This window comes from Giraffa tippelskirchi, chromosome 12 (genome assembly GCF_054371585.1).
Source record: "Giraffa tippelskirchi isolate mGirTip1 chromosome 12, T2T-mGirTip1v1.2.pri, whole genome shotgun sequence".
Classification (NCBI taxonomy): domain Eukaryota; kingdom Metazoa; phylum Chordata; class Mammalia; order Artiodactyla; family Giraffidae; genus Giraffa; species Giraffa tippelskirchi.
The window spans coordinates 7,576,243-7,602,415 of record NC_137286.1 but is presented as its reverse complement, the minus strand read 5'-3'; the positions used below and the strand labels follow the sequence as shown (position 1 = coordinate 7,602,415).

General features: G+C 41.8%; 1 long non-coding RNA gene across 2 annotated transcripts in view; it reads left to right on the top strand.

The window, feature by feature from the left end:
• LOC145528409 (uncharacterized) overlaps positions 1-7,212 on the top strand; it is a 203,472-nt gene extending 196,260 nt beyond the window's left edge. Inside the window, exon 7 of one of the 2 annotated variants that reach the window (XR_014070391.1) lies at positions 6,700-7,212. This is a non-coding gene — a long non-coding RNA (uncharacterized LOC145528409). The remainder of the gene's footprint in view (positions 1-6,699) is intronic. The other variant, XR_014070386.1, reaches the window with a different exon arrangement.
• The last annotated feature ends 18,961 nt before the right edge of the window (positions 7,213-26,173 follow it).

The following is a 26,173-nucleotide window of genomic DNA, read 5'->3' as shown; positions in this document are numbered from 1 at the left end:
GGGAAATCAAACTAAGTCAAACTGAGAGTTTACATTTTTAAATGCTTTCCATGAATCAAATAAGCTCATGAAATGCTGGCAATTCCACAACATGAAACCAACTATCAAGTTACCCACCCATGCAACCTTTGTTGATCAAACACTGAGTGCCTACTTTATGTAAAAATCTTGCCTGCTGATTTTTGGAGCTTACTTTTGGAGATTCCTTATGGACGGAGGTAAGAAATGGCAAACATGTTTAAAATGCAGTTTCAGCTGCTGATAGTTTCTGTAGGGAAATGTCAAGCAGGATGAAGAAAGAGACAGTGAGCAGCTGATCAGCAAAGATGTCACTGGGGGGGAGCCTCTGAGCAGTGACATGATCAGAAAGAGTGAACTATGTAAAGGACTGGAGAAGGAACGTTCCAGGAGCAGGGCATGAGAAGGTAAGAGAATTTTAGGGGTACGGGGTACCTGACCATGAAATATAGCAAGATGACCAACAAGAGAGCTCTCCGTAACCTCTGAGCCAGAGGACATGCATCAATGAATGCTGCCGTTCAGTCGCTATGTCATGTCCAGCTCTGCAACTCCGTGAAATGCGGCACACCAGCCTCCTCTGTCCTCCACCATCTCCTGGAGTTTACTCAAATTCATGTTCATCAAGTCACTAATGATATCTAACCATCTCATCCTCTGTTGCCCCCTTCTCCTTTGGCCTTCAGTCTTTCCCGGCATCAGGGTCTTTTCCAATGAGTCATCTCTTCAGATCAGGTGGCCAAAGTATTGGAGCTTCAGTTTCATCAACAGCACTTGCAATGAATATTCAGGATCGACTTCCTTTAGGATTGACTGGTTTGATCTTCTTGCAGTCCAAGGGATTCTCAAGGGTCTTCTCCAGCACCACATTTCAGAAGCATCAGTTCTTTGGTGTTCAGTCTTCTTTATGGTCCAGCTCTCACATCTGTACATGACAGATGGAAAACATCCCCAACTGCCACTGACCAGCCTCATGATTTGGAAAAACTGCTTCTTCTTATGTTGTTCCCCAGTCTTGGAAATAAGGGGATGAACTGAAAAAATTCTGGGTCACTTTGACTAAAAATCCTGATTCCATGTGAGGATGACCCTAACAACTTGATAGTCCTTCTTCTTTTTTTTTTTTTTTTTTCATTTTTCTTAACCCTATTTTCCATTCATGTTAGAAAACTGTGGTGAGTCCCCTTTGGATTCCAATCTTGGGCTCCAATGGTGGTTTCAGAGATTCCTAATGTAAATAATGATGAGACACATTGTGTATTCTTGAAGTATTCTTAGCACAGATAGAAAATTATTCTTCAGAATAAGACCAGAATGTCATGCAATGACAGGGAAACATCATAAGAAGTCGCTTAGTGTAATAAATGGATAGTGAGTATTCTGAAGAAGACAGTTCATGTGGTGGGAAAGCTCCTCTGCCAACCTCATGTCCATGTTCAGTTGAGAGAGCTCTGCATCCTAACTACCAGATCATCAAGGACTTATTTAATTGAGACACCATATTGGAAAGAAAGATTGACATTAACTCTTCAAGCCAGAATGTTTAGAAGAGAATACCTGTGTTCTTGCTTTATAAGTATATAGAGGATATGGGTATAAAAGATCAGAAATTCAAGAATTGTTTCAGGAAAAAAAAAAGCTTCTACTTCTTCTCTTGAAAAGAAAAACAAAATAAATTTGTGAGTTATTCAGTAATACATTATTATATCTATTAAGTCTATTAAATGAAATATTGCTTTTTAAAAAAGTTGAAATGTAGGTGATTTACAATATTGTGTTAGTTTTAGGCATACAGAAAGTGATTCAGATATATATTATTTTTAAGATTCTTTTCCATTATAGATTATTATAAGATATTGAATACAGTTCCCTGTGTTTACAACAGATCCTTGTTTGTTTTATATACAGTTGTGTGTATCTGTTAATTCCAAATTTCTAATTTATACCTCCCTCCCCCTTTTCCCCTTTGCTGTGTGTCAGTTGCTTCAGTCATGCCTGACTCGTTGCCATCCTATGGATAGTAGCCCACCGGGTTCCTCTGTCCACAGGATTCTCCAGGAAAGAATACTGGAGTGGGCTGCCATGCCCTCCTCCAGGGGATCTTTCTTGATAGCCATAAATTTGTATTCTATGCCTGTGAGCTTATTATGTCTTGCAAATAAATTCATTTGTGTTATTTTTTTAGATTCCACATAGAAGTGATATCATATGGCATTTGTTTTTCTCTGACTTATTTCACTTAGTATGTTAATCTCTAGGTCCATCCATGTTGCTGCAAGTGGCATTATTTCATTCTTTTTTCCAGCTGAGTCCTATTCCATTGTATATATATGCCACGTCTTCTTTATTCTTTCATCTGTTGATGGACATTTAGGTTGCTTCCGTATCTTGGCTATTGTAAACAGTGCTGCTATGAACATGGAGGTACAGGTGTCTTTTTGAATAGGAGTTTTCATCTTTTCCATATATTTGCCCAGGAGTGTGATTGCTAGATCCTATGGTGTCTCTATTTTCAGTGCTTTAAGGAACCTCCATGCTGTTTTCCATAGTGGCTGCATAAGTTTACATCCTGCCAACCATTTAGGCGGGTTCCTTTTCTTCACATCCTCTCCAGAATTTATTATTTTTAGAGTTTTTGATGAAGGCTATTCTGACTAATATGAGGTGATGCCTCTTTATAGTTGTGATTTGCATTTCTCTAACAATTAGCGATGTTGAACATTTCTCCAAAGAACCCGTACAGATGGCCAACAGGCACATAAAAAATATTACTTGAAAAAAAATATTCTGGAGATTTGTCCTAAAACTGTCAGTTGCAAGAATGCTTACAATTTGAAACATTTGTTAGTAGCTGAGTTTGTGGTAATAAAAGGGCTTCTGTTGAAAGACCATTGATCTTAGGGTTAGAAGACAAGATTCAGCTCTTCATTTATTAGCTGTGTGACCTTAGTCAAGTTACTAGGCTAGTCTAAACTTTGACTTAAGAGTATAAATTAGGGGCCTTACACCTGTCCAATTTACTTCATAGAGTGAAAAGTGAATAAAAACACATGTAAATAAAATTGCTCTGTTAACAGCAAAACACTGGCAAATATGAGGAATAATTTAAAAAGGAAGGAAAAAAGGATAAAAAAATAGAAGAGGAGGAAGGAGGGGTGTTGATAGAAAGAACCTACTTTCACACATTTTAATCCCAGTTAGAGTATGGTCAGACTTAGAGGATTTTAGGGGCAGTAGGCAGAACTCCAAACCCACATTCTTTCTCCAGCATGTTCCATAGAATTCCCACAGCTTCTCATGCCCCTTGGGTCTATTTATTGCCCCTTTTGTCTCCAGTTTTAAGGGATAAATAATCCTCAGAAGGAAGCATATTTTATTGACATTAGTCATCATTCAAGCTTTTCGGAGTCCCCACTGCCTATAGACTAATGGCCAGATTTCTTCCATGATTTGTCATTAATCCCTCTGACTAAAAAGATTTTGCTTTTTCTAATCCTTCTTAAAGACACGGATTCACTGTAGCTCACCTCAATGCAGAAGAGATATTGAAAATCTCCAACTCAACAAAACACATGTACCTCTATGTTCAGGGCAGCATTCTTTACAATAGCCAAGACATGGAAACAGTCTAAATGTCCAACAACAAATGAATGGATAAATAGATATAATGCATATATACAATGAAATATTACTCTGCCATCAAAAAGAATGAAATAATGCCATTTGCAGCAACGTGGATGGACCTAGAGATTATCATACTAAGTGAAGTAAGTTAGAGAGAGAAAGACAAATATCATACGAAATCATTTACATGTGGATTCCAAAATGTGATACAAATCAACGTATCTATGAAACAGAAATAGACATAGGGAAGAGATTGTGGTTGCCATAGGGGAGGATGGGTAGGAGAGGGAAGAGTGGCAGTTTGGGGTTAGCAGAGGCAAACAATTATATAGAGAATGGATAAACAGACAAACAAGGTCCTACTATGGAGCACAGGGAATTAATTCAATATCCTATGATAAACCATAATGGAAAGGAATATGAAAAATATATATATATATATTTGTTGTTGTTCAGTCACTAAGTCATGCCTGACTCTTTGTATAGCCATGGACAGCAGCACACCAGCCTCCTCTGTCCTTCATTATCTCCTAGAATTTGTTCAAATTCATGTCCACTGAGTCAGTGATGCTATCTAGCCATTTCATCCTCTGCTACCTTCTTCTGCTTTTGCCTTCTCTTTCCAAGCCTCAGGGTCTTTTCAAATGAGTCGGCTCTTAAGTATAACTGAATCAATTTGCTATACAGATGAAATGATATCAGTCCCAAAGTAGCCAAGACCTGATTCACAATTATAGCAGTCATTGCTATCAAGAAGGGCCAGGTGCAAGAAATATTTGGAGCAAGGCAAACAAGGGGCTGTGAAGCTCTGAATAATCAAGAAATTCCATGTGCAGGACCAAGAATGAAGAACCAGACCCAATGGGACATAATGAAGAAAATGACAGCTATGAGGGTGTGTGCTTGTGAGTTATGGTTTGGGCTGTACATAAATTTGGTTCCTCTTGGAGATTCCAAGTGCTACCTAACCTCAGAATCAGTATTTGCCTCTGAGAATGAAAATCATCACATCTACAACACAATGGGTGGGTTAAACCATCTGTGGGCACAAACCCAGCAAACCATAAATTTTCACTGGAGCTTGGATACAGCTCAACTGAGACCAAAACTTCGGCAATAGTATTGAGGAGTCAGGGTTGGAATGAACTTATCGTTTAGGAAGTGGGTGCCTGGAGGCTTTTGTTATGTTTGTTGTTGTTTAGTCGCTAAGTCATTTCTGACACTTTTACGACCCTATAGACTGTAGCCCGCCAGGCTCCTCTGTCCACGGTATTTCCCAGGCAAGAGGTATCAGGCTGTCCCAGCCGGAAATCAGAGACACCCTGTCTGGACCCAGTGACGATTCTTCTTAAGGGAACTTTGAGCTTCAGTAACTTTCTTGGTGGGCTTCCCTGGTGGCTCAGATGGTAAAGAATCTGCCTGCAGTGCAGGAGACCTGGATTCAATCCTTGGGTCGGGAAGATCTTCTGGAGGAGGAAATAACAACCCACTCAGTGAGTGAATATTTTGGTCAGCTTGGGCATTTTGTCACTGGCAGGTCAATTTCTTATCTAAAGTGAGTCAATGAACATTTTGGTAGCTATATATCTGTCTTTTTAAGCTGGGTTACTGCGAGTCCATGAGGTATTTCTTCCGACCTGATCTAGTTGCTGAATGTGCCAAGGTGAATGGCGATTTCTGGTTCTGGACCATAATGCAGTCATGATTAGCTTATTTTAGAAATGTCTCTCTATAACTATGTGCTTTGCTCTCAAATGACAGCACTCCACAATCTTGACTGCTAGGGCTGGTTCACCTCTGTGTGAATTCCTTACAGCCAGATCAAGGACATGTATGTTTAAGCTAAACCTTTTTCATAGGAAGCACTCAGCAGAGAATGAATGGATGAATGAATGAAAGGAAGTTTGCTCACTTCAGTCTATCAAGGTTCCAGTTCTGACGGCCTATTTTTTATGTGTGAAATATTTTCTCTAAAGCTTCATTCCCACCAAAATAAACATTGGTACGAGAAAGAGTTTTTGTAAACTTCGCTGTGCTGGAGCCACACGGCCATTTATTAATGACACTTCCAGGCTCTCTTATTGCACTCAAATTGGCAAGGGGGAGTTCTGTGCTCACAGAATGTAATTCAAGAACCAATAAAAGTTGATTGCATACATATGAAACGTATGGACGGAGGGTAGGAGTCCTGGATGGATTACAAAGCGGGCGTCATGTTTCATCTTCTGCATGGGGTTTTATGGGAGGCCCGTATGAAGCCACAGGCTTCTACATCGTCCCTTTCACTAAACATCATGTAAACAGAATCATGTTCTCATTCAAAAATACGTCTGCAAGATCACAGTTCAGAAAGAACTCCAGGCTTTCTCACAACTTTAGCTCTAACTAGAGAATCTTATGAGAAACTCAATAATTAATTAGGAGGTACAAGAGGTCATCTTTAACTATGAACAATTAAAATAAAATAGACTATTAGTTCCCTGATTGGAGATGTGGCAGCTGGAGGTACACGATCTTATAGAATGATGAGCTTTTTTTTTTTTTTTACTTCAAAATAAAGCCATATTTCCCACTCTCCTAGCCCTCAAATTGTAACATCTACTGATAAGTAATATTGAGAAGCCTTTTTTTTTTAATAGCAAAAGAAAACGCCTGGATACTTTCTTGTTTTCTCTGGAGCCTTGGCCACAGAAATATCCAAGCCTTGTTCCGGTCCGTGTTGAAACACGGCCACCTCTGGGTTGCCACATGGCAGCTGTTTGCCAGCCCCACAGCACAGCTGGTTTTGAGCGGGAAATGAGGGAACCCTTCTCTGGGGAAAACTACAGGGAGCTTTTGGTGAGCAGAATGCAATTACCCTGGCTGGAAGTGTGCCAGGCGAGGATGGTACATGTCTGACTGTTGCAAAGGCATCATGGGACCCTCTCCCATGTAGGCTGTGCTTTAAGCAGAAGACAGAATGAGAATATAATTATGATCATCTTAATGACTATAAGGTAATTATGATGATGTTAATAACTATAATGTTTTTCAAGAAAACTTCTTTCACTTTCCAAGGTTGAGAATGCAAACCAGTGGACACTAGAATTGAAAACAACAGATTCACAACAAATGATCCACCAGTGGTAATAACTTGATCAACTCTTTCAAAATGACTGGCAGGTATGTATCAATTCTTTGGTAAGTCCTGGCAATTCTTCTACTTTGCATCATAAATTCTTTCTAGAGCTTGTCTTTACTTTAGAGTTTTACAAATCCTTTTAACAGTCATTTCCTCTGTGCCCTCAAGGCAATTTAAAAGCCTTTTGAAAAGATGCATGCTTTTATTATCCCCGATTTACAGATGAGAAAACCAAGCCTTAAAGAAATGAATCGTTTACAATCATACATTGCTAAGTGTTAAAGTGATTATACTACATTTGTCCTTACCCTTTATCACTTTTCCAGAGAAACTTGAATAATACACATCATTCATCCCCCAGAAATGCTAATTTATGTTTCTCAACATATTTTTAGTGCCAGATTTTAAAATTATGTAAGATGTAGTTTTGAAGTTGGAGCCATCAAAAAGTTCAGTCATGACTAGTTGACTAGAAAATATATCTGATAATAAAAATTCAGTTCAAAAAATGGATTACATAATCCATTTTGCTAAACATAGCCTGCAAGAATCTAATGAGAGTCAACTCTGAAATCAATCACTCAAGAAGCTAAATTGTTAAAGTTCTTGTGAAGTAGTTTCCTGATAAATGGCATTCTTTGATGGAGTGTCTGGGTAAATATGGTGCATTCGTGATTGATCCTCCAGAATCTTGAGTTATTTTAAAAAGAATATTTCATTTTTATATTGATATGTGGTTGCAAAGAATGAAATGCCTGGATTCAAATTCCAGCTCCACCATTCTCTGAATGACCTTGGAAATGGCCCTTCATTCTGGAGTAAGACGACAGGAGATAGAATAAAATTGACATTACATGCAGAGTTACGAGTGACTAAATAATATATATGAAAATGTCTACAATGACATCTCCACACAGTATGTGCCCCAGAGCTTATCAAAATCCTTTCCAACAGCTATTTACAGTTGTCTACCTTCAACTGAAATAAAATACAAAAAGAATTTACAGAACATGCTTCTCAATACATATGTTAATTTTCATGATATTCCCTTGAGATTTAATTTGTATATTTACACTAAAGACAGAGTGGACCAAACCATTTTCGGGACTTGCAGATAGAAAAATTCATTAACAAATCAAACAGAGACAGAGAAGAAGACTGCATCATATAATCAGAGGCCAAAGCATCTGAGCTCTAAAAAATCTAGACTCTTTCTAGTTGATTGATTTTTTTGCATTATCCATGTACTTACCTAATATTTGTTACATGCCTATTAAATGAAAAATGATACATTAGGTGATGAGAATATAAAAATTTTAAAGCAGAGATAAGATTAAAAAAAAGTATATTCTTTGATCTCAAAAAGCTCACAGAATAACTGCTAAACAGATTTGGATTAATGTATTTTCATATAATAATTATATTCATGAGTAAGTGGTGGCAACTTAAGATTAATCCTCTTGGAGATGTTAGGTAATTTCCTAACTAGTGTCTTGAAGCATCGCTAGTTCTTGGTTACAAACAGCTGGCTGAGCTAGGCAAGAATAATACTAAGTAGTAGGCCTTGATTCTCAGATGTCCTCATTGTTTTCAGTTGCTCAGTTGTGTCCAGCTCTTCGTGATCCCATGGACTGCAGCACACCAGGCTTGCTTGTCCTTTACCATCTCCCAGAGATCGTTCAAACTCATGTCCATTGAGTTGATGATGCCATCTGATCATCTCATGCTCTATTGCCCCCTTCTCCTCCTGCCATCAGTCTTTTCCAGCATCAGGGTCTTTTCCAGGGTCTTTTCAGCACTTTGGATCAGGTGCCCAAAGTATTGGAGCTTCAGCTTCAGCATCAGTCCCTCCAGTGAATATTCAGGGTTGATCTCCTTTAGGATGGACTGGTTTGCTCTTCATGCTGTCCAAGGAACTCTGAAGAGTCTTCTCCAGCATCTCAGATGTCCTAGACCTTCAAATGTCCTAGACCTTCCTTATGGGTTGATCTCTAGCTCAGCTCGTAGAATTCCTGCACAAACCCAGGAATCGTATGTGTAAACAAGGCAATATTGTTGTCTGATATAAACATTGGGATATCAGGGCTGTTTGATATATGTGAGAAATTAATGGAACATTCTGTTCCAAGTCTCCAATCCTATGTAAGTCCTGAGATGACTGATGCAAACATGCTTGTCCTTCTTCTCTGCAATATCCCACTATTGTGTGACTTTAACCAGAGGTATGGGTTAATTTTAACTCACTCCAGTATTCTTGTCTGGAGAATCCCATGGATAGAGGAGCCTGGCAGGATATAGTCCATAGGGTCTCAGAGTCAGACACAACTGAAGTGACTTAGCACGCACACATGGGTTAATTTTATGAATCCATCATTACACTTTGTAACACAGACAGTGTTCCATATTAAGACTAGAAGGGGAAAAAAATCTTCAGGGCACTGCCAATTCTGAGCTGTCACCTCCAGCATCATGTCTCTTTCCCATGATGGCAGATGAAAGAAAATGAGAGGGAACAATAGAACAGGAAAGGAGGAAGGACCAAGAGAATGAAGATCACAAATTTGGAAGCTTCCTGAACACCGTGACTCCTTTGTTCACAATTAGACATCACTATTTTCAGCATCCCCATCCCAGGTCTCCTTCCCAATTAAATCGGCTGCATGTGTCAACGAGTTTCTATAGAAACATGTTTCCACCTCTCAACTAAGCTGTGAGGACCTACCTTTAAATGTAGGATCTAAATCTCTTCCTTTTCATTGTGCAACTTATGACCTTTAGGAAAATTTGCAACATTCATTATCCATTTCATGGAAAACAGGAGTCGTGTCTAATTCTTGGAGCATTTTTGGAAGTTGAAGAAATATGGTCTGGCTTAATTTGCAAATGATTCTGTTGACTCTCCAAGTAATAACCTCTACCAAGGAGAACAGGAGACAAGGAATTTGAGTTTAGGGTGTATTCTGCTGCTGCTGCTAAGTCGCTTCCGTCGTGTCCGACTCTGTGCAACCCCATAGACAGCAGCCCACCAGGCTCTGCTGTCCCTGGGATTCTCTAGGCAAGAACACTGGAGTGGGTTGCCATTTCCTTCTCCAATGCGTGAAAGTGAAAAGTGAAAGTGAAGTTGCTCATTCGTGTCTGACTCTTCACGACCCCATGGACTGCAGCACGCCAGGCTCCTCCATCCATCGGATTTTCCAGGCAAGAGTACCAGAGTGGGGTGCCATTGCCTTCTAGGAGAGCCCATATCTGACCATGGGAAGCCGCTGGTACTTTTAGCTTTCCAAGGACAGGATTGGACTCTAGGTATCATTTAGCAATATGACTCATCAGTCACAGTAACATCTTTGGCCCTGATGATTCAAAAATTATTATTCACCCAACACAATTTTTACAACTTTCTTCATTTCATGAGAAAGTTTTGGTCTGCAAAAATGATGGGCATTCACTCTTTCTTCTCACCCTATGAAATGTTGGAGCACGTGAGTGTTTCCTTTCATTTTCTTGAAGGAAGGGGCTGTCGTATGGCTTCTTGGCATTTCCATACATGAGATTAGTCTCCTCATCATAATAAACTCAGACAACACTAAAATGAGTAACCAGAATGCTCGTACACACATGAACACACACACAAACACACACACATATACACACCACTGGAGGAAATGAAGTGGTGGGGGTATTTCTCTCTCTTTTTAACCCTTGAACATCTTAGGGATCAAGATTTGGCATGTGACTTGGTATTTCTGTGGTGCCTAAGGACCAAAGAACAAGGTGAATGAGAAGGGTCCCGGAAAGAAGGAACCAAAAAACCCAGACCCCTATTGCCCTTTCCTGCCCCATGTTGTACTGCTGAAGAATTTTTGAGCCCTTCTAAGCAGTATGGCCCGTCTCCCCTCCTACCCCATGTAAGGAAAAGGTATTTGTCTTACTCTTCTCCCACCCAGTATACGAACTTTATCCAATCAGCTCTCAAGATCCCTACACCACTCCTTGTCCCCTGGCTATAAAAACGAACCAAGAACCCACATTCAAGGTCTGCTCTCCATGACTGTCAGGAATTTGGCCCGCAGTACTGGCAGTGACTCCCACCACCGCCCCCCTGCCCCCCTGCCAACTCTAATAAACTTTATTCTCCTTTCATTCTGCCTCGTGTCTTGAAATTCTTTTCCAACCCGTGCATGGACCACAACAATTTCTATTAGAATATGGTGAACTGGGGAAATTAAGTATGACCTGGAAATGGAACTTATATAGCACACATAATTTACATGACTTCTTTTGTGCCAGTAAGAGAGAGCATGTTCAGAGGCAACTGGGCCCTTGAAAAAGCCATCTAGCTACTTCTCACTTCCCGATTCCTTTCTAATAATCCTGTCCAGAAGCCCCAAAGATGGGGAATTTGGAGATTGCCTGTAACATCAGGCAGTAAGCCACACCCCTGCACCCTTACCGTGAGAGTGCACCATATTTTTCATTTCTTCAACTTGCATTGGCAATCTGTTGTAGCATAATTTACACATTTACACATTTTAGAGAGCAAGGCACAGTCATGCAACTTAATTCCAAAAAACATAAGCACTGAAGGCTGCCTCTGCACATTAGCTTTGCAAAGCATATGAACGCCTTTGCCGAAACCCAGTCCAAGGCACAGGCTTATTTGGAATCAGCGTGAAGAGTAGTTGCTGTTTGTCATTTCCCAACCAAAATTTTTTGAAATGGTCATTTACGGCCCTATTGTGTTGACCTTTAAATGTTGGCTTGAGATTGACAAGCCTTGGTCCTGGGCTCAGCCTACCTTTCAGGTCTATGGGTTCACTAGTATTCGGCAGACACCAGGAATTCTGCTGAAGCACTTGCTTCTAAGTGTCAGGGAATCAGATTTTTCTCAACTCTCCAATGAAGAGTTATTTGACTGATTGATCCTCCCACACTGACTGTTTCTTTTAAATGGGCTTGTACAGCTCAGTGGAAAACAGAATTGGCACCTCTTAGCTGGAGCAAAACCTTTGGAATTGCACAGAATTGGGTACAAATCTCATCTCTTCCATTTCTGGCCTGGTGTCCTCGAAGGTGGACTTCATCTCTCTGCGACCCCATTTCTAGTAACAGAAGGGGAAAGATTTCTTCAAAAATCTTGTGGTCAAGAATTGGTGAGAAAACACATGGGAAAGAACATTGGCACAGTGATCTCTCCATTGATGACTGTTCTTCGCCCTCCTCTTTGGGTGTGGGAGGTGGGGCTCTCACTAGAAAAAGGACAAACCATTTACAAAACAGAGTGTGCCTTGCATCTCTCCAGAGGAAGGTTCTTCTGAAAGACACTGTTTGTAACCCCCTTTGACAGTCATCTTGGTATACAGAGTAATTGAGTTTCCCTCCTATTCAATTGGGCTGCTTCCTTAAAAGTAGTGATTAAAACAGATTTACTGGAGGGCAGGATGACATTTATATGGACAAGAGGCATTTTCCTGTTCATTTTGTTTGGGGAGTAACCTTTCAGAAAGGGTAGATTTAATTTAGGGAACACTTCATTAAGCTGGGGACGGATCACTAGAAGGAATACTCTTACAAGGAAAAATGCCATCCTCTCAGAAGGGTGTGCTCAGTTTTAACAATCTGACAGTTAAGGGAATTGAGGATTTGGGGAGGGAGGGGTGTTCTTCTTCTAGTTTGTGGTACTTGAACTTCTTTCCCTTTTTTTCTTGCATTTCCCCTGCCTTTTGTTGGTTTTAAATAATCAGTGGTGCAGGAACGCCTGTTCACTATTGCCAGCGATTGTTGGTGAAGTCAAAATAAGCAGAGCTGTATACATGCAGACATTTTGGTTGCTAATTTGTATGTTGAATTTATTTGAAGAGTGATGATCTTTTCTCTGATCACAAAAATTCGCCTTCGGTTATTAGGGCTATTCAGAGATCTTTTAGGATGGTGGTATGTCAACTCTTTCTTAGGCAGAAAGTTGAGTTATCTAGCAGAAAACTTCAAGGAATAAGATAGACCTCATTCACTTGGAAAGCACAGTCAGTTCAGTTCAGTCTCTCAGTCGTGTCTGACTCTTTGCGACCCCATGAATCGCAGCACGCCAGGCCTCCCTGTCTGTCACCAACTCCTGGATTCTACCCAAACCCATGTCCATCGAGTCGGTGATGCCATCCAACCATCTCATCCTCTGTCGTCCCCTTCTCCTCCAGCCCCCAATCTTTCCCAGCATTAGGGTCTTTTCCAATGAGTCAACTCTTTGCATGAGGTGGCCAAAGTATTGGAGTTTCAGCTTCAACATCAGCCCTTCCAATGAACACCCAGGACTGATTTCCTTTAGGATGGACTGGTTGGATCTCCTTGCAGTCCAAGGGACTCTCAAGAGTCTTCTCCAACACCGCAATTTAAAAGCATCAATTCTTCGGCGCTCAGCTTTCTTCACATTTATACAAAAGCAGCAGGTACTCACTAAATCTTTTCTTCTGACCCTTATAGAGCAGAACAAAAAGATATTTTATCGATGATCTCTGGGTGGTCTTTGGCAGGTCTTCTGGTGTTGTTATAGCCACGCGTTCCGGGAAACAAGCTCACTCAGAAGGACGATGCAGATAATGAAGTGCAGTTTATTACACCGGTGGGCCCAAGGCAGAGTCTCCTCTTAGCCAAGGACCCCGACCAGCATTTGTGAAAATCTTTTATACCCCATGTGTATGTCTCTGAACCCACCACCCAATTTCCTTGTGACTTACATAAACAAAGGAAAGGTAAATACAATCACAATAACCCTATCATTCATGTGTTATGTGTTCAAACAGTCAATAATCAATAAACCCGAGGTTACAGAAAAAACCTTCTATTGTCGTTTCCACAGGCACTAAGCACAGAGTTCAGAGTCCATTAGAGAGGTGGCGGAACATGATCAGCACGAACAGGCCTAAGATGGAGTCCAGGCCCTATGAATTCCTTCTTCAGTGTGAGACGATTTCTCCTCTGTGTTCTCACTGTGTTGTTGGTTTTGCTCCTTTGAGCAGTTTTCTCGCTGCCTCTCCAGGTTGTTCAGTTGAATATTCTCTTATGGGTCTAATGGCAAAATCTCAAAAAGACTGTTTGAAACCAGGTTCTCAAACCTCTTTCATTCTGCTTCTTGAACTCAGAGTGCCAAGGGCACCATCCACCTTCTCCCTTTGGCATAGTACCAAGCCCAATAATGTGAGGTCCTTAAAGATGCACTAATGCAATCATGTTCAGAATTAGTGCAAACTGCCTTAAATTTTATGCAAAAAAACTAGTATCACTTTTGTTTCTATGGAATATTCCCTGGGCTAGAAAGACTTCCAGGAAAGCCCAAGAAAGACTTCAGTATCTTAACTTACCATGGAAAAGAAGAATCTGAAAAAGAGTATGTGTAGATAAATAGATAGATATTGATACTAAGCAAGACCCTGTGGGGCTCCTGAGCACAAAAGTCTTCCTGTGTCCCAGTTTCCTGGCTACAGGAAATAGGTTTCATTCAGCCTCCTTGACCTTCCCTGAGTTCCAAGGGACAGGTTCAAACAGATGCTAATTAGAGAAGGAAGGGTATGCAGAGACTAGAGAGGAGCAGACAAGAAACAATAGTGCAGCCTTGGGGCAGAGTCCTGGTTCCCCCTCAAGGGATACACATGACAATATCTTTGAGCTGTTTTGCAGATACTGAAATTCCCACTGGTGGGAGAAGTTAAGTGTGCTACCCACAAGCACGGAAACCCCAGACTAGTTGCAACCAGAAGGTTGATGATACTGACTCCCTCTTACCTCACCACCAATTAGACTCAGAAGGTAAAGAGTCTGCCTGCAACACAGGAGACCGGGGTTCGATCCCTGGGTCAGGAAGATCCCCTGGAGAGGGGAATGGCTACCCACCCTAGTATTCTTGCCTGGAGAATCCCATGGAGAGAGAAGCCTGGTGGACTACTGTGGATCTATGTGGTCACAGAGTCAGACACGACTGAATGACTAACATTTTCACTTTGACTTCAACCAATCAGAAGAAAACCCATGAGCTGATCACACCCTCTTTTAACTATTACTATATTACTCCTCACTACTCCCTCTAGGGTAGGGCACACAGTTTTAGCCCACTATAGCCCGCTTTACCTGGCAAAGCAATAAAGCTATTCTTTTCTACTTCACCCCAAACTCTGTATCCAGAGCTAATTTGGTGTCAGGGTACTGAGGCCAGATTTAGCATCAATATGGGTAGCTAGCAAGATAGATAGATATATGACTAAGTCACTTTGCTGTACTCCTGAAACTAATGCAACATAATAAATTAACTATACTGCAGTTTGAAAAAAAATAGGTTTTCTAAAAACTGTCTACTATGTATGATAATGTATTGCAGCTTTATAGCATTCATTGATTAGAAAGCATTCTGAAAGTATACTTTGAAATATCCTGATGAATTAAAATGTTTTTAAAATGAATCTATTGCTTGGTGTATGTCTAAAAATTATTTCAGGCAAAGGTTACCATTTTTTGTCATCGTTCTAATTTGCAGACATCTTAGAAAATCTTGCAACAGAGGAGATGCTGTGCGACAGACACTCATATGCTCATTGCAGGAGGGTAAATTAGTCTAATTTTTATGAAAGGCAATTTGCCAATATGCGTCTGGAACATTAAATATATTGGTACCCTTTGACTTAGTAATTCTATTTCCAGGAATCCGTTCTAAGAAAGTAATCCAACATAGATAGCTATTTTCCATGAATTGGTTTATTTAAGCATTACTGCAGTTATGAAGAAAAAAAGGGAAAGTACAAAATGCCCCCAAAAGCTGAATGATTGGGGAAAGTATTATATATAAATATTAGGCTATGTAAATAAGGAAATTCTAACAATATAAATAGATATTTATTGATGAGAGTAAGAGCAAAATGAAGTGAACTCAAATCTGTTAAAAGTATATGCGTAGAAGACAATGAAATAAATCATACCAAAGTATTATTTGTTATTGTTTTGGGCCATTTCCCCCTCTTTCTTTATCCTTTTTGTATTATAAGCATGTAAAATAATTAAAAACATTCTAAGCAGTAATCATAATTTGACCAAAATTGTGCGTGTGTACGTGTGTTTCTATGAAGATTTTTTTTTTTAAGAAAAAAATATGTCTAACAAGAAAGATGAAACAAAGAAATAGTTGGGCTAAGTTCACATTTTGCAAACCAACTTGTGCTTCTAAAATAAAATTCTGCATCTCTACACACTGGGTTCCTGGAAGCTGACCAAAATCTGCTCAGTAATATTAACTCCACTTATAAAAAGGGAAGAGAACATATTGAACGGCATTCACTTATGGTCCGGGTGCTTGGAGGAAATCAGTTGGTGAGTACCAAAGTGATGACATGCATGTTTCTATTTGCATGTTGAAAATTGACAGATAATTGAAAGGAATCAGCATATGCAATTTCTCAGAGGAAGCCAGCTGAAAAGTCAGAGGAACCTTGCCTACAAAGGCATCCTGGTGTCTAAAGTCTGCTTGCAGAATGTTCTAGAAACATATAACTTTTTAGTTACCATCACATGAACTCATTGTTTGCTGGGGATCATAAAGACCTTAGCTTGACCGTCCAGCTGATGCAATAACACTCTTCTATATTCAGAACTTCTTACCCATTCCTTTTTCTGATTACAATTGCTGCAAAATTGCAGAGACCTCACACGAGAAATCATCAGAAATCATAATCCATCCTGGTGCCTTTTAGGATATCCATAGAGATACTCTAGAGAACCGCCTTATCTAATTATTAGTTTTAATTAATAAAAACTAATTAGTCTGACTTTAATCTGGCTAGAACTGGCTTTACATTACACAAATATTCAATATACATGTTTTAAAAGAATCACAGCTAAGTATATATTAAAGGCCGCAGCTGTGCACAAAATATACACACTAATAGATTAAAAAAACAAAGCATATAGAAGAATAAAATAGATATTAAATTTATCCCTAAAGGAAGAATAACACAACTACTGAATAAAGATGTTTCGCAGAAAGAACAAGAGATGGTGAAATGAACAAAGCCAGAAAAATGGGGGAAGAGGCAGAGAGTTAAAAGAAACTTTACTCACAATAACATGCGCTTTTGATTGTAGCTGTGTAAGTTTAGACCTAAAATACCTATGGGAAACCATAAATCTGAATTTACCACCTCGTTCTTCCCCCAGGGCAGGGGTAAGGGTGCTGAGAAGCAAACAGAATTTATCCGAGAACATTGCTCACACGTCTCTTTCCTTTAGTGCTCCAGTCTCCCACAAAATGTATTTATTTAACAAATGTCACCCAAAACAGCTTGGTAGCAGATGAGGTTTATTTAATGGCAGTAAAACAGGTGAAACATTCCCTACATTTTGTGTCTCTGTTTATGTTTCTATCAAAAAAAAAAAAATTGAGCTAGTTACAGCTCTTTACACACTCAAACAGAACCACGGCATATATTTGGGAAGTCATGCAAATTTCATTTAGTAACTGGCTCGGAAAATACACATCTCTATATTTTCTCGAAGCAATTTATGATTTCTCAACCCAGAGGACAGGAGAATCCAATCCCAATTCAACTTTGTTTTATTTTTATTTTATTTTTTTCAAATGCGTTCCCCTTCAAGATCGGCTGTCTCTATTTGGCACCGGTTTTAAGTTCTTTTAAGTCTTCTGTTCTCTTCCTATTTTAGCTTTACTATGCTTTAGAGTGCCCTCTCAGTGAGGAAAAAAACCCCACCCGACCTCCCCCCCAGTCCTTTCAGCTGTAACCTTTCTACAAGTAAATGCTAATTGAAAAAGAAAGAACACCACTAATCTTGGAATTTAAATGCATTTAACAAAACCAATCTCACTCTAAATTGTTGTTTCGCCATTCCCTTTTCCCTAACAGATGTCGAGAAACTGCAATTCCTATTAAGAACACTTGACTGTTTACTCAGCACGAGAACTTCAGCCTCAGTCTGTATCAATCTAAATGCGTTTCGAGACGTCAGGCACCGGAAAAGTGCAGACGGTTAGTTGGTTATTTTTAAATGTAATCTTCACATAAAAGAATCACGGCGTTTTCCCTTTCACTTTGTCATCCCTTCTCTTTTTTAACGATGGCATCGGCAGACAAGGGAATTTTTATGACCCGTTCCGTTTAAGTTGCTGTTGGCATGAGCTAGCGGCTTTGTCATGCCGGGAATGAAATTATTAGTTAAGTTTGTGAAGTTGATTGGGGAAAAAATGTGCCGTCCGAGATTCTCTCAGCCCAGACACTTAACAACTGAGATGGAGTTGCGTTTTCCTGATGGTGTCTGCTTGTGGCTGCAGGACTGCTGGACACAGGTAGGCAGAGAAAGTGGGTAGGGGGCACTAAGGGGATGCTAGGAGGGGTCTCTGGCGTGGTACTGGCTGGCAGACAGAGGTGAGGTGAGCACATGTCCACATCAGAATCTACAAGACTCTCATACTCACTTGGCCTTATCCTCCAAGAGTCTTATCGTATTTGTCATTTGTTTAAAAGCACTTGCTTAGCACTTGGCACGTAACGTACATATATTGCACACGCGAGCTGCGTGATTTTGCAGCTCTGTGTTTGCACTGGGTTGTAGGGGCCCTTGTCATCTTGCCAACACCAAGCTGCACAATTTGGAAAGTTATATTTTCAGAATTCTCGGCATTTTGACATGTTTTCCCTTTTCAGTTCACTGTCCCTTTGATTAAACTTATTAAGAATAGAAGGAGAAAAAAAAATACAGAAAAGGAAATAGCATCAAGTCAGAACTGGGGAAAAAAAATTCCCTGTTTGGAATGTAACTGGGACATGTATAGTTTTTGGTTCCCTGATGATAAATCAACTCAAGCAGTCAAGTGCACTGATGCATCACCTTGACTTTGTATAGTAGCTGATCCTATGACTGTTACTGGCTCCATTTTATAGGTGAGAACACTGATGATTTGAAAGGGTGATTTGACCTGAAAGCTGGTCTGTAAAAGAGGCTAGACGAGTAATAAAGCTTATCTATACTCTTCTATTCTCTTATCGAGGTTTGCCTGGTGGCTCAGATGGTAAAAATCTTCCTGCAATGCAGGACACCTGGGTTACATCCCTGGGTCAGGAAGATCCTGGAGAAGGGAAAGCCTAGCCACTTCACTATTCTTGCCTGGAACATCCCATGGACAGAGGAGCCTGACGGGCTACAGTCCATGGGGTCGCAAAGAGTCAGACATGACTGAGCAACTAACACACACATACTCTTCTTCAGACCCTGAAGGTTGCTGGCATTTTTCCTTTTTAAATTTCCTTTTAAAACTCTTCTTTAAGAGATGTTTAAACATGTATGTAAAGTCTCTGACTGTATGGTTAAGCTCCTGGAAGGCAGAGTTTGTCCTGATTTAATATGGTGTATTCCCCAGAGTTTGTACCTTTCTGCTGGCCATATATTAGTGGTTGAACAATGAATTAAGGAATCAACAAATACATGGATTGCAAGAGTGACAGTCACATCTGCATCTTAGGTCTAATTTTCCAGTAGAGGTTGACTTTTCTAACCTGAAATTATTAAAAAAAAAATATTCTGGGGCATTCGGGCCTGGCCCCAAGGCCATTTGGCATGTGTGGTTCAGGCTGCAAACTGTTTTCCCTCACTCATTCTAATTGATTTCCATGCTTCAGAGTTCGGTGTGTGTCTGAGATTCTTTGGGTGAGAACAAGGTTGAACTTGGAGGCAGCCCAGCCCAATGGATGGTCCTGGACTCTGGAATCAGGCGGGCCAGACTCTGGGCTCACCTGTCAAGAAGCTGCAGGAAAATGATCTTAGCTAAGACCTGGTGTCCTCCTGATGATGGCAACAAGTAACAGTCCTGCCTGAGCTTCCCTGGTGGCTTAGCAGTGAAGGATCCACCTGCCAAGCAGGAGAGGTGGGTTTGATCCCTGGGTGGGGAAGATGTCCTGGAGGAGGGAATGGCAACCCACTCTAGCATTCCTACCCGAGAATCCCATGGACAGAGGAGCCTGGTGGGCTACAGTCCTGGGGTCGCTGAGAATAGGACGCGACTTAATGACTCAAAGTTTTTTAACGACTTTAAGTTGTTTAACGACTTAAACAACCACAGTCCTGCCCACAGGGAGACCCATGGACTGAGTAAGGAAAAGCGCAGGGGTGTGGTGACTTGTAAAGGTACAGTCAGCTCCAGTTGTTGTCAGTAGAACTTACAAACTGGAGGATTTAAAGAGCAAAGTCCAGGGGTTCTAATATTTAATCTTAAGCCAGCCCTGTCTCCTGATTTCCTCAAGCCTCCCTCTTATTTTCTGTGTCTCTGTCTCTCTGCTGCCTTCCTGCCGCCATCCCTTTCTGCCTTCCTTCTCTTTGCCTGGCCCCCGCTCACTCTCCAGCTTTTGTCGTCCTCTCTTGCCTCACTTCCCACTTTTCCTGGGTCTCATTTTCCCCTCCCTTTAACTGCAAATCCTGCCTTCAGGGTCTGTTTGTACCTTGACAAGGGGTCGGGGAGCAGGGCACCCACAGGGGGCCAGTGGGCAGCATCCATCCAGGCTCCCACTGCGGGAGCTTCCTTGGGGCCAGTCTGGGTTAGAGACGCTCTCGAGAGCAGGATGTTTACTGGACTTTGCAGACTCCAGGCACTTTCAAAATCCCTCAGTGTCGGCTGAGAGTCGTGGCCCCTTCATCTGTCTGGAGAATCCTGGGGAGAAGCCCAGCATTGGGGTTCCCTCTGGGTGTGACCTCCGCTTGTGGTCTCTGGGGTTCTTAGATGGCGGATGACAACAGGAGGAAGTGAATAAGGAGGGGGGAAGAGCGGAGATGCTAAGATTTAAGACTTTTGAAATAATCTAGCCCGATTTCTTCTATGGAGGAAGAAATGGAATCTCGGAGAGTTCAAGAGACTTTTCCACACTCACACAGAAGGAAATAAGGAGAGAAACCCGTGTCTCTTGGGTCTCAAATTTCTCTCCACTGTTTGCTGTTGTTTCCTACAAAGCGGACAAGGTGAGGATGGGGCAAGGAGGCCAGGAAGAGGAGGGCACAGCTGAAGGTCTGGGGAGGGGACTGGACTGGCTTCCTGTCCACAGCTGAGTCACACACACACACACACACACACACACACGCACACTATTTCAAATCATGTGACTTATGAAAGGTCATGTGACCTTGAAGAAGACTGACTTCTTGATTCTGTTTCCTTTATCAACCCAGCAGCACTTCCCTTCCTTTTGCTGGTAGAAGATCCAGGTTTAAATCTCACTGACATCTGTGGACACCCTCACTGTGTAAGGCATAGGGTGTGTTGATTCTTCCAGTCGGCGAGTTACCTTTTACCATCCCATTTCATAGATGGGAAACTGAACCAGTAGCTTTCTTTCACTCTCTTCATTCAGGAAATCATACTGAGTATAAAAGTAGAATTGAAAACTTTCAGATCAGATCCACTTGTATCTGAATCTCTTCCTCTCTTCCTTCTTTCCTTCTCTTTCTTTCCTTTATCTACCACTTTCTATATTTTTTGCACTATGTCATAGCTGTGAAATTCAGCCCTCTCCTCTGGCCATAAAGATAAGGGGTGATTGGGAACTCCTATAGAAAGCCATCCAGCCCCTGCTAGAGGATCTGACCACCCCCCAACTAGGAGACAGAAGCAAAAGAAAAGACACACAAAGGCGCCTGTTGCACTTCAGCCTGGAGCTTGGCTCTGAAGGTGTGTGAACAGAGCAAATGAAGAAAGATTCAAGAATCTTCCCACACACGGAATTTCATTCTTTTCATTTGGGAAAAACCAACAGATCCCCCACAAGGATTGAGTCATGCTTCTCGGCTTTGAAACTGTCAGAATGCTTCAGAAAACAACCCCAAAACTATGACTGGTGGGAGCAGAGAAAAGGAAGCTCTTAATGAGGCATGAACAATGGCTGGAGAAGAAGTTCTAGACCCACGGGGTGCTGACATTCCCCACGCATCCCTGGCTCTTCCCATGTGGCTGGCCCACTGGGCCCCACGTGGAAGAGCCAAAGGGAAACAAGTAGGCGGGGGCCGTGCATGGTGAGAGGCACGCTCTCTCCAGCCCATCTATTCATCTTCCAGGGAGCCACAGAAGAAAGACGAGAAGAAAGGATGGGAGGTGAGTCCATCGTAATAATTTAGATGCTATGTTCTCAGATAACAATCCATGTTGCCAACATCCAGAAAGTGACTATGTGCCACATAGAGGGCTTTCGTCAAATCTGTAAGTGTGATCGTGACAGGTTCTTCCTGAAACCTTGCCCATCACCTGCATGGTTGAGAATCCTCATGCAGAAACTCAACCAGACCTTCCAAAGCCACTGGCATTCAGCGCGATTTAAAACAAAAGAAACATGAGCTCCGGTCGGCTGTCACAGCCTCCTCGGTTCCCTTTCCTTGCAGGAAGGATCCCTGGACTCAGCCCCGGGGTTGTTACAGCCTGAAACCCTGGCTCTCACTTTCCTGCCCTGTGATTTCCCTGTACCGGTCAACCACCTGGCCTATCTCTTCTCGGTTCCACACCTGGCCCACCCTTCATGGTCTGTTCCAAATAGGTCCTTTGTTAGGAACCTCAGGACCCCTTCAGCCCCAGCCGCCGCCCCTCTCCCTGGCATCAGCAGAGTCTCCTTTCTTGTCTGCCTTCTTCCCCCAAATCACAGCTCTGTCTCCACAGGTCCATTCTTTTTTTTTTAAAAACAAATTTTAATTGGGGAATAATTAAATTTTAGTTTTACAATTTTGTGTTGGTTTCTGCTGTACAACTGTGTGAATCAGCTATATGTATACATACACCTTCTCCCTCTAAGCCTCCCTCCCACCTCCCTACCATCCCACCCCTCTAGGTTGTCACATAGTGCTGAGCTGAACTCTCTGTGCTATAGAGCAGCTTCCCACTAGCTATTTTACACATGGGAGTGTATATATGTCAATCTACTCTCCCAATTCCTCGCGCCCTCTCCCCTGCTATGTTCACAAGTCTATTCTTTCTGTCTGCATCTCTGTTCCTGCCCAGTAAATAGGTTCATCAGTACCATTTTTCTAGATTCTCAAGTCCACTCTTTCCAACCCTCTTAGGACACCTGTGAGATTCTCCATTCTGTTTGGTGGCAAGAAGAGTGCTGTTGTACGTGAATTCATGCATGCGCTAGTGAATATACATGAGCCACAGACTTGAAGGGTCTAACTGAGGATTCTTCACTGCAGATCTGGGCCTCATAGAGGTCATTCAGTGCTCTCTGCTCCGAGTTTTGGCACCACGGGGCTCAAGTTGGAATTCTGACTGGGCCAATTCCTTGATGTGCCCTTGGGCTAACTCATTAAACTCTCCATGGAGCAGTTAATACTGGCTGTCTCCTGGGGTGCTGTGAGGGTTAAATGAGTTAATGCCTTGAAAGCACATGACCAGGACTGGTCATCATTAGGTCAGCTCTGAAATCTACAGGTAATGAACTAGAAGGCCCAGAGAGAGACTCCCATCCAGGCTCTGCCAATGCAGATTGAAGAATGCAGAGAGAGCTCCAACCAAGGTCACATCCATGTGGTCAGCCTGTGATAGGCGCCCAGGCAAGACCTCTGACTCTGTGACGCTGAACATTACTATGAGTGTGTGTGTGTATGTGTGCATGTGTGTATGTGAGCTAGAGAGGGAGGCAGGATAAAAAGATGAGACGAGAAGGCAATACCCGACTGTTTCAAAATCTGAGCAGATTTCTAATTAGGATAACACTCAGCTATTCTTATGAGAAAATATAAGGACGGAACAACTCATCATCGGGCCTGCTTAGAAGTACATGGTGGCAGAAGGTAATCAAGCTTCCGTGAACCTCTGCAACGGGTTGGCTCAGAATCTGGCATGGGCTATCTTTGTTTCCCTATCTTTTCCCGAAGCCTTTAGCAATCACTAACAATCCTATTTACTCTGTGTACCAGACAAACACAGTTACCGTCACCATCTCACTATTTTTATCTAATATTGAAATTTCTCTCCCTAAGAACAGCCCTGAATATATTATGATATCTGCTGAATAAATGATGCGCATAATATACTGTGTAGAGATGGTATTTATGAAGCCAGACTCGAACAGAAATGAAGGAATCCAATGAAGAATTCAGTTCTCGTTTGAAAGGAAATTCGGTTGGATACATTTTCAAGAAAGCAACGTCATTTTTTTTTTTTTTTTTTAAATCCTTGCTAACTTTTGGATTCAAGGCCAATTTCTTCATATTCCCTGGTGGGACAGACTGTCCTGCAATTTCTAGCTACTTTTCCTGCTGAAATGGAGGCTGTCTCCCTGTTCCTCCATGAGACACGTCCCATTAAAAACACCACTGTGTGTGTGTGCTCAGTTGGGTCTGACTCTTTGTGACCTCATGGGCTGTAGCCCACTAGGCTCCTCTGACCATGGGATTTCCCAGGCAAGAATACTGGAGTGGGTTGCCATTTCCTGCTCCAAAGGATCTTTCTGCCCCAGAGATCAAACACTTGTCTCTTGTGCCTCCTGCATTGGCAGGCAGATTCTTTATCCCCGCCCCACCAGGGAAGACCCAATAACACTATTATTATTACTTTTATGTATAATAATATGTCAAATGCATCCAATAGTGTTTGAGATGTTGCAAGCCATTCTCTCAACACATTTCTGAATGAAAAGGGAGTTAAAAGATTCCCATTTTGCAGAGAAGAAGACTAGTCTACACTGCGACAGAGCTACAGAACAATTTCTATTTTGCCAGCTGTACAAAGTGTTTGCTATTCACCATGTCATTTTGTTTGGTATTTTATGTTTTGTTCAGAGTGACTCCAGTGATGGTAGCACTGGTGTTATTAATCATAACACTCTTTGCTTATTCCAACAGGTTAAAAAGTTCTTTTGAGCTCCACCATCTCCAGTGACACAGGAGAACTGAGGCCAGAAGAAGAAGAATGGGTAATTATGCATGGTTCCATGGATAACACGGCTTCCCCGATGGCTCAGTGGTAAAGAATCTGCCTGCAATGCAGGAGCCGTAGGAGACATGGGTTTGATCCCTGGGATGGATGGGTTGACCCACTCCAGTGTTTTTGCCATGGGCAGAGGAGCCTGGCAGGCTATGGTCCATGGGTTGCAAAGTGTTGGACACGACTGAGTGACTGAACATGAGTGCCATGGATAAAAAATACCGAACTTGGGTACGAATGAGGACTTCTGTGTCTGAATGCAAGGCCATCAAGAGGTTTCCACTGGAATGTGCTGCCTTCCTTCTGGGGCCTGGATCCTTGTGATTCTGAATCCAGAAACAAAATTCAGAATTCTGTTTTCACAGAATTGGAAGTCAAGAAGTCAAATTTAAGAAGTGCTGGTCCATCTGTCTGCATGTTCCTCACCCTGCGAATTTTTATATTGGAATATAATTTTACTGGAATATAATTGCAAATATAATTTTACAATGCGATGTTAGCTTCTGTTATACAATGGAGATTGTCAGCTATATGCATACATATGCTACTGCTGCTGCTAAGCCGCTTCAGTTGTGTCCGACTCTGTGCGATCCCATACGTGGCAGACCGCCAGGCTCCTTCGTCCCAGGGATTCTCCAGGCAAGAATACAGGAGTGGGTTGCCATTTCCTTCTCCAATGCATACATATATCCCCTCCTTATTAGGCCCACCCTCCCACCACCCCCATCCCACCCCTCTGGGTCATTACAGACCACTGAGCTGAGCTCCTTGTGCTATATAGCAGGTTTGCACTCACTACCTGTTTTACACACGGTAGTGTATCTATATTGATCCCAATCTCCCGATTTGTCCCACCCTCCCCTTGCCTGTCTGTGTCCACATGTACATTCTCTATGTCAGCATCTCTATCCCTGCCCTGCAAATAGGTTCATCTGTACTATTTTTCTAAATCCCCTGAGAAAGCCATAATTCAAAATGACACATTTGCCCCAATGTTCATTGCAGTGCTATTTACAAGAGCCAGGACATGGAAACGACCTAAATGTTCAATGACAGATAAGTGGATAAAGAAGAAATGGTACGTATACACAAGGGAATATTAGTCAGCCATAAAAAGGAACAAAATTAGGTCATTGGCAGAGATGTAACAGACCTCGAGTCTGTCATACAGAGTCAGTCACCCTCTGAATTTGCCTCCACGTTCTAGCTCTTCCAAAGGACAACAAAAATCATCCTACAGCTGGAACAAAACCAACACAATAACAAAACCCTCAGGAATTTCCTCAGGCAGTGTCTTCCTTTTTCAGCTGAGGGAAACGATTTTACTGAGGAAGCTCAGAAAGGTAAAGGGGCTTCCCAGAACCACAAAGCTAATGAATGGTAAGCTGAAGACCAAGGCTTGGGTCTCTCAAATGGATCCTTCCATGAGGTCATGAGGTTGCTTCTTGGCTGGTCCTCAGTCCATAAGTCGA